At 50.4% G+C, this 9,645-nt stretch overlaps 1 long non-coding RNA gene across 1 annotated transcript; it reads left to right on the plus strand.

The window, feature by feature from the left end:
- The first annotated feature begins 5,640 nt into the window (after window positions 1–5,640).
- On the plus strand, window positions 5,641–8,889 carry LOC119325375. The gene is made up of 3 exons (XR_005157495.1): window positions 5,641–6,212; window positions 6,652–6,747; window positions 8,657–8,889. It is a non-coding gene; the product is annotated as an uncharacterized LOC119325375 (long non-coding RNA).
- The last annotated feature ends 756 nt before the right edge of the window (window positions 8,890–9,645 follow it).

The raw sequence follows: 9,645 nt of genomic DNA on the forward strand, positions 1-9,645 counted from the left end.
GCGAGCTCTTCCTTGTAGCTGTCGAGGTTGGCCTTCTGCTGCACTAGTTCACCTTCCCGCGCGGACTGCTTCTCGGCGGCCAACCTTTGCTCCTCCTCAGCTTCAGCCTTCTCGAGAAGGAAAGTCGTGCGCTCCTCGTCGAGTCGCTCCCGCTCCTGCGCCAGGGACCAGAGAGCTTCTTGATTGTGGCCGCGGAGCTCCTCCGTGCGCTTCTCCATGTCAACTCCCGCCTTCGCGACAAGCGCTCCCCGGGAAGCCAGTTTGGCTTGCCGGGCGCGGTAGAGTGACAGTAGCTTCCGCAGCAGCTGCTCCTCCTCAGGCTCGCCGCTGCTGCTGCTGGGCGCGTCAACCAACGACAGTCCAGCAGAGGCGAGCACCTCCCCGTCGAAAGTCTCCCCCTCGACCGGCGCCCTGGAGCTCGACGCCCAGGGTAGCTTGATGAAGATATTGTCATCGGCCTTCAAGTAGGCGCCGGGCTGGGGCTCCTCGGAGCCCGGCCCCGCAGAAGCGGCAGAGGGATCGATGGTCGGCGCAGTGCCCGGCGCTCCTGCGGCCTCAGGGTCGTCAGTGCGATCGCCCGACCCCTCGCCGGCTTCTGCAGCGGCAGCCCTGGCGGCCTCCTCGCCGGCGGTCTCATCAGCACCGGCCCCTTCCTCGCCGGCGCCCTTTGTCTCCATTGGCTCATCGGCCTTCAAGGGAGGAAAATCAATCAAAAATCCAAGAGAGGAAAAACAGAAGAAGCAGAACCCAAGGGGAAGTTTCTGGGCAAGTGGATTACCTGTGCCAAGATCTGCAGTTGCGGCCTCGGTCGCCGCAGGATCAGCGGTGCCGTCCCTTGCCGGAGGGTTCCCCCTTGCCGGAGAGCGCTCCCTTGCCGGGGACTCCTCCCTTGGCGGCACAGTCGAAGCAGGTGGCATTTCGGGACCAGCTTCCGGGCACTCCTGATGTGACTGCTCTGCTCCTGCACAAGTCAACAAGCAAGATATCAACAAAGGAAAAAGCACTCAAGCGCGCCCGGCAGCAGAAGGCGAAACTATGAACTTACGCTGGGGGCTGCGCTAGGGGCTGCTATGGGGAGTGATTGCTGGGTCCGTCAAGGTGGTCTCGGACCCACCTCCTGCTGACACGGTGGGGTCATCATCGATGACGATCACCGCGGCCTTGGCCCTCTTCGCCGCTCTCTGGGTCAGCGTCCTGAAAAGAAAGGAGTCCAGATTGGAGCAAGTCAGAGACAAGATATAAACAGCGAGATTGAAGAACTACAAGAGCACCAAAGAAACTTACTCTTCTTCCTCCTCGTCGGAGCTGAGCGCGGAAAGATCGAAGTCTGGCCCTCCGGTGCGGTGAGGCGGAGGAGTAGGATCCCTTGCCCGCTTGGCGGGGGCGGTGCCGGTGGCCCGGGAAGATCCCGCTCCAGTTGCCGCTGTTGCGTGGGGCGCTCCCGCGGCAACATTGCTTGCCGCGGTAGAGCGCGTCGCGCGGCTCAGTGGCTGTGGAGCCGGTTGCCGCCCCGCTGCGTCCCCGGCCCTGCGAAGGCGCCTTCTTGGCGGGGCCGGGGGCTCCGCCTGCGGCAAGTTTTCTGAAGGCTCGGGCTCCTCCTCGCCGGCCTCGCTCGGCTCGGCTTCGGAACCGGCAGGCTCCTCCTCGCCCATGAACTCCGCGCACTCGGCAAGGTTTGCCGCCTCTGCAGCCTCCGCCTCCTCCACAGTAAACCCAAACACGCCCGCGGCAACTGCGGCCGCAACCTCTTCCGCCCTAGTGGCGATGCGCTGCAGCTCCTCGTCGGTGGTGTCACGGGTGAGGCTCTTCTGCTCGTCAGCGCGGACCGGCACTTCTTCCAAATTGTCGAAGAATGCTTGCACGACGTCATCTGCAGGCTCTTGCCAAGTTGGAACGATTCCGTGTGAATCGCACAATGGCATCATGGCGCGGATCCGGTCAAGCGAAGAATTGTTGCATAATAGGACAACGCCCCTCGGCAGCGTGAATGGATGTTGGGGGTCGCGTTTGAACAACTCCAGGAGCATTGCATCCAGCTCCAAGATGGTGAAGTTGTAGTTGAGGCCCGGCCGCGGCCTCATGATGTCCTCCGAGTTCTTGAATTCCCAGGCGGGCCTCCCTCTCTCCTGCAGGGGGCGATGCGGCGGCGGAGGAAATCTGCGCCTACAGCGCCTACAGTGAGCCCGGCAAGCCTGAGGCGAAGGATCCTAGTAATGGTGATCTTCAGCCTCTCGTCTTCCGGGGCCACGTTGCTCCAGTCATTGCCGCGCACTATTGGAGTTTGGCACACGGCGGTGAAGGGCTGTGGATTCTCCTTGACAATCCAGCACCACTCCGCTCTCCACTCATCCCACTTGCTGCGGAGCTCACCTTCCAAGTACGCCTCCTTCTTGCCGACTCTCGAGATCCAGGCAATCCCTCCGGCAAGCGGCTCTCCTCTCTCTACCCGAGGTATGAAGTAGTGGCGGAAAAGGGCAACACTGGGGTGGACTCCGACAAAGTTTTCGCACAAATGTGCGAAAACTGCCATGGTCAGAACAGCGTTGGGGGTGAAGTCAAGGAGGCGGAAGCCGTATGTGTTCATGATATCACAGAAGAACTCCGAGAAGGGCGGGCAGAGCCCGCAATAGAAGAATAGCGCGAAGAAAGGGTACCCGGTTGGAGCCAGCTCCGAAGCAGCGGCCGGGAGTACCCTCGTGCGCGGATGCGCACGCGTCTCCGTCGCCCAAAAGAGGTAGAAGTACTCCCTCAGCTCCTGCACGCCGAGCTGAGGGGAGAAGATCGCCCGCTCCTTCCGCAGCGCCGCGAGCCGCTGCGCCTCGGCCGACTTCACGCCCTTTCCCTTGTCGGCTTTCGGGGCCATGGCGGAGGTGGTGAGGGAGGTCGACGGCGTGGTGATGGTGGTGGCAATGGGGGACGGAGCGCTGCTCTCTCGGCTTCGAGAAGAAGGGGGGGGGGCGGAGGTTCGTGAAGATGGAGAAGTAGCAACCAGCGAGGGGGAACGAACTGCCCCTGTTTCCTCTGCTTATAAAGAGGGACAGGGCGGACGTTTCGCCCTTCCGAATAAACAACCACCCACGATCTCTCCCACGATGCCGCATTCAACGCGTGCCGTTATGGGAGAGCGCGGTGGATACGGAGCGAGATCCGGTGCGGCGCCCGTGCCCTGTCTTGGGCCTGGCCCAACAACGCTCGGCACCGTGTCTGGCCCAGGCCCGGGGGCTCCTGTCGGTGTACTAGAATAGGGGTACCCTAGTACCCCGAACTTGTGCACGGGCAGTTGCAGCACCCCGCGACAAGGCTTGCCGGGCGAATGCCAAGATCCTCCGACGTTCCCTTGGAGCCATTCAAGAACAAAGTATTTAAGCTCAGGAAACAAGGCCCCGGCAAGAGGAGCTTGCCGGGAAGGCCAACCGAGGCACTCCAAAGAACTTGCCGCGACGCGCCACGCGCTCCGGCAAGGCAACAAGGCCTCGGCAAGAGGAGCTTGCCGGGTAGACCAAACAAGGTACCTCGAGGCCCGGCGAGCGACAAGCTTCCGGACCCGACAAGATAACAACAGCGGCAAGGCGCTTGCCGCGGCAGGCGGCCACTCTGTGTCCACGCTCCAGCGCATCCACCAACATGTCGCTCTCGGGGCCTCTCCAGGCGCGCGTGGCGGGAGGCTGTGCAGCCAGCGGTGCGCAGTGGCATGCGAAGCTGACAAGATCGCCATCGTGGCGAACGGTGGCGCCCCTAACGGTCCTTTTCTGCGCTGTTGGGCGACTCAGACGGGCCTTTAATGCCCTTGTCCTCTGCCGTCAGAGGTAGGTAGGGTGCACTGTACAAGTAGCTGTACCAACCACCTCACCTTTTTACATTTGTACCCTTCTCTGCGTTGCCACCTCTCGGTGACCCCTTTGGCGTATAAAAGGAGGCCCATGCGCAACGTAGAGGGGGTTCGGTTCGTTTCAACTCATTCGTAACCCAGAAAGACACTACGCTCTCCCTTTAGAGCAAGAACAGAATAGAACCAGACAAGCAGCAGTAGGAGTGTTATCTCTTCGGAGAGCTCCGAAGCTGGGTAAACTGCTCGTGTGCTTCGCCTCGATCTGCTCTTCGTGCGATCTCCGCCCCCCGCCGAACCGAAAGGGGCCCGGTCCGCCGGCCCCACAGGTGTCCGAGGATCAGTTTCCCCGACATTATTATATCTGCTTCTCAGTGTTTGGCGTCATCCCTGTCCCAGCAGGGTGATGCCAAGGTACCAAGTGTTCCAGATACCATTTGCAGGATTTGCACCCAGATATCGCGCCAATATCTTTCCGTCAGCCACAATCATTTCGGTGATAGACATGATCCTATCCCGACTCTTGCCATCCACTTGCCGCTTTGGCAACCCTTACTGATCTTTGTTATCCGAAAAGGGCAATGCCAGCAAGGCCTGTTTTCCTTCGCTATGCAACCCTATCACAAATTTCTTGGACGAGTATGGTTCCCTTCCATCTGCACGATGATGACGTGGCAGTGACATGAGTGTCTCTCTACATGGTCACCAAGTCCTTCCTCACCTTTAATTTCATCCAGATAAAACCGGTGTTAAGCCAGCGCTTGGTGTAGTTATGTTTACACCAACTCTTCCACACCACTGGTACGCGTCAGTGCTACACAAACGGTTTTAAACCCCTTTCCGTGATGGCATTTGGAACCGTCGGCAAGTGAGTGTGGGCAATAGGGGGCCCCTTCCCACACGAACCAAAAACCGTCGGGGATATGCCCACCTGGCACACACGCTCAACAAAATGAGATCGTGTGCGACCGGCGAGCGAGCAAATACGGTTATACGTACAGTAGTGCTAAAAAACAATTTTACAGGCGAAATCGTTTCCGGTCGTAAGTACATCCCACACAGTCGGCCCCCGCTAAACTTTTCTGTTCGTATGTACATTCCACATAGTCCATCCAAGGAATACGTTTCTGTTAGTATGTACAACCCACGCAGTTAATCCAAGAAATACCAAACATTTGCGATGCGCACAACATCACAAACAATCAATAATTTCGAGGCGTGTGTGATAAGGTGACTATCGCAAACACTACAAGAAACCTGTTAATTCGTGATGGATTGCTGGTGACGTTCTCAAAAACCATCACGGAAACCGTCACCGACCAGCAATATGTGTTTGGGCCCAAAAATAATAGCCCCTTTAATGACGGATGTGGAGGTACCGTCATGAAAACCGTCACGGGTAGACCAATCGGGCCTACCGGGCTTAGCTTTCCCCCTTTTATACACCATCCAGACCTTCACGAATTGCTCCCACATATGTGGCATAGTCATATGAGTTACATTGTAATTTGAATTTTCAATAATGTAAAAAAACAAGGATCCTAATAAAATTGGATGGCTCCAAACTAAATGAATATACTTATGTAGCATACAAACACATAGGGCCAACATGAATCAGGTATAGTACCAGGCACCCAAGGGCAAAGACACCAAAGTATGAAACGGGCTACCATAAAAAAGTATGAAACGGGCTGAAGAGAAGCGCGCGGAGGAAAAAACATAAGTCGTGTATGCGGCAAAGTATGAAACAGGAAGCGCGCGGGGGAGAAAACATTCAAGTCGTCGACGCGGGGAGTTAAAAAATTTTGGGGCCCACCCATTGAACTCCACAGCCCACCAGCCCGAGAGGCCACAGCCTCGGGCCGCTCTCCTTGCGACCACGGAAACCCTAATCCATCTCCACCCACAGCCGCCGCAGCTCCTCTCCCTCTCTGTTCCTGATTCAGATCCATGCCCAGCCTCCGCCGGTCCGCCCCCGCGCGGCTGCGACCCCCCTTGATCTCCCGCGCCGCCATCCCAACCATCTCCCGATCCACCTTCGTCTCTCACCCTCTATCACGCCTCCACAGCCCCACCCTTTCCCCTTATGCAGCCTACTCAGATCCGTGATGGGGGGACACACTGCCATAATGGCGCTCCCGCATCCGCATCAAGGTCAGCCCCCTGCTCGTCGTCATGGGCGCGGTGGTTACGAGGAAGGTGGTTGAGGTCGGTGAGATGAACGTTGTCGCCTACCCGCTGGCCAGGACCAGGGACGGCTGCCCCGACACTTCGTCTTCTTCACAATCTCACGCCGGGAAAGGAGGGGGTCGCCACTGTTTTCTTCGGTACTCCTTGGCCTTTTTCGCATCGCCAGAGGTGACCTCGCTAGACCACTGCTGTGAAGGTGAGAATCCTTTTCACTCTCAGTTAGTTACATAATTATCTATTTAGGATGTCAGGATACTGCTTTGCAGTGAAGTAACTTTTGTGGCTGGGAATAATTGTTTTGGAAAGATACCAAGATGAATTGCGTAGACATTGATGTGATTGATTTTTTTAATGTAGATTTTTGTATTTACATCTTTTCTTCATCAACATGTACGTCTTAAAAATATATGTGGGGTGCTTACATAGTTTCTGAGGTCGTGATGTGTTTATGTGTGTCAGTTTAGTTTATAGATATACATCATTGAAATGGATCAAAGTGGTATGCTTAAAGCTGAATAAATTATCGACGGAATCCTATGTAGGAGTAACTATTGTGGATACTTCTACTAAATCACAAGATTTATTTGTTTTCTCCATCGAATAGTTCCACTAAAGTTCCAATTATTATTCTATAGGTGGAGGAGATAGCTGAAGTCGAGCGTGTTGTTGATGACATAAAAGGTGTTGATGAAACAGAGCCTTCTGAAGAATAGAGGTGAAAATACAGAAAGGTCGGTCAAAACTACTTCTGTAGTACAACATAATTAGCTAGCACTACAAACTATGGACCCATCTTTGTCCTGATGTTCTATCCTTGAAGAAATTGCTTCACACATGACAATAGCTGCACGACTTATGAACGATGTTCCCTCCCCAACAATGCTCTTGTGAGCATGCTCGCTGTTGGCGCTGCCATGATAGAATCGTGCAAGCATCGGCCATGCAGGCATCGTGTGTATAGCAGTGTTGATCCTTAAATATCTTTGTTTGTGCTTTTTGTATCGTCTTAGTGTGCGGGCGCTTGTTTTCATTTTTTACTTAATTTATTGCTTGCTGCAACACCTAGTTCCTCCTAGTTTGATAGAGTTGTTTGCTTTGTTCATGGTGGATGCATAATATGTAAAATCTCAAATGGTATTTTTATAGTTACATGTCTATTTTGACAAAATGCTGATTGCTAACATTCACTCTACGTACCAATTACTTTCTACTGTTCCTGATTGTTCTCTATTGCTCTGTACCCTTTTTATGAGAAAACACCACCCAGTACTATGTGATCATGAAGATTCTTTGATTCGGTTGCAAATCCTTGAATCTATCTACTGTTCCTAATTGTTCTCTATTGCTTAGTACCTACTTTTTATGAGAAAACACCACTCATAATTACTATGTGGTCATGATGATTCTCTGATTCAGTTGCAAATCCTTGTATCTATCTATCGTTCTTGATTATTCTTTATTGCTCAGTACCTATTTCTTTTTATGATAATACACCACTCGGTACTATGTGGTCATGATGACTCTCTGATTCAGTTGCAATACAAGTGACATAACGGCGTGTTTAAAAGACGAAGCTTGCTGATATGTTCCATAATCTTAAAATTCTATATGGTTAAGAAAAATATATGAAAATATAGCTACAAACAATGATAGAGATCACAAAAGTTGAGCCGAGCAACTCAAAAAGTATCAAGCTCATAGTGCAGAATTCAATTTGATATTCTAAATGTGCGCGGTGCCTCTTAGTATTAGATGTGGAGTTTAATTTATAGTCGATGTATTGACACAACCAAGGGCATTGTAGGGTAAAAGATTTCCCATGGGAATTCCCATATCATGCACATGATCGAGTTACATTCATTTTAAGCAACCTGTCAACAATTTTTAGCCAAAAGTATCTTTAGCCAAAAGTAAATAGGCTCTGCCTGTGAGGTGATTGACTAAACTGCGAACCAAAATCATGTAGACCATTGTTTGTGTTTATTTGAACCAAGTCTATTGCTTTCACTACATTGTCACTCTATCAGTAAAGTTGCTCCTGATACTACTTTTTACCTATGTTCATTTTGAGTTGTTGGCCTTTTAAGGGAAACATTTTGTAGCAAATAATATTGCTCTGGATTATGGTTCAATGTATATATTTAATCATTTTATGTAGTGGCTAATTGAAATATATATCTATCTCAACAGACATGTTGACTGAAATGTGCATGTTTAATCATTTCATGTTCTTTGTTTCAATTGGGCATTTATTTCAAATGCCTTGGTAAAGATTTTGTCTAGCCACGTATATCAACTGATTTATGCGCTAATCTGCGAGGATAGATATTCCACCAACCATCTCACTATCTCACTACTAATATTCATATTTGATTTCTTTCTGTGTGATACTAAGACTGTGTGATACTAAGACGTGCATATGTGTTCTTTTTGCATGCCAAAATCTTTGTTTGATTGCTGCTAAAATGGGCAGTATGACTGAGAAATGTGATGTTGATGCATATTGTTCCTTGTTCCTGTCATTTTATTGTGGGCGAGCTAATAGCTATCATTTTAAATAAAGGTTTGGATGAGTGTTTCCCATAATTTATTCCTCATTATAATAGTTCTCACAATTTATTTTTTGATGTTCTTTTGCAGGTAATTGAAGTAGAACAGAAGATATTACACTCTAGTTTCGTTTAGAAGGGTAACTTGACTTGGGATGGAACAGATGATACTACACTTAAGACAGGGAACACAATGTAGATTATATGTATCTAAATGTCTAGTGTAATTGTGAGATGTAATTGTAATTTCTATGGTGGTCTGAATTTTGTAGTTGTGCACTATATTATTGTTTTTCTTTGCTAAATGGAGATTCTTTACTTTTATTGTGTGGATCAAATATTGGGCAATCTGGGCTGAAGATGGGTTGGAACAGGCAAATGCTGATAATAATCTAGAACGATCAAGTATAATAAATGTGTATGAAAGGCAAAGTAGAAATAATACTAAAATAGTTAACAGGTGAAGGCCCAATAAACAATTGATTACATTGGCCTAAATATTTCTAGAAAGATAAATGGGCTGTATTGTTGGGCTGCCATGTCAGATCGACTATGATGCCACATCAGCTGCCATGTCATGTATATCCATGACGGAAAGGTCCGTCACAAAGGTCTGGGCCTGTTCTGGGCTAGACGGGCCTAGAGGTAGGTTGGTGACGGTCAAAAATCCGTCATGAAGGCCATGTTGTCAATTATGACGCGATATACATGACGGATTTATTTTCCGTCATGGATGCCCATCCATGATGGATTTTCACTGTCCTGTGACGGATTGAAATTGTCATGGATTAACAGATTTCTTGTAGTGAAACATTTAATAAGAAAGAACTGTGTGTGATGCTGTTGTTAATCGCACACGTTTTTTCTTGGTTGATCGTGTGTGAAGTGGAGATTGATCGCACACGTTTCTTCTTGGCTGATTGTGTGTGCGGTGGAGATTGATCGCACACGTAGTGGATCCTAGAAACATGTTTGATCTCCACGTCTATCGCAGATGTTTCGCTTTTGCAAACCGTGTGCAGTGTAATCCCTAATTTAAAATCACCTTTTTGAATTTGAAAGTAGGCAATCACTTATTTC

The sequence above is a fragment of the Triticum dicoccoides genome, chromosome 6B (genome assembly GCF_002162155.2).
Source record: "Triticum dicoccoides isolate Atlit2015 ecotype Zavitan chromosome 6B, WEW_v2.0, whole genome shotgun sequence".
In the NCBI taxonomy this organism is placed as follows: Eukaryota; Viridiplantae; Streptophyta; class Magnoliopsida; order Poales; family Poaceae; genus Triticum; species Triticum dicoccoides.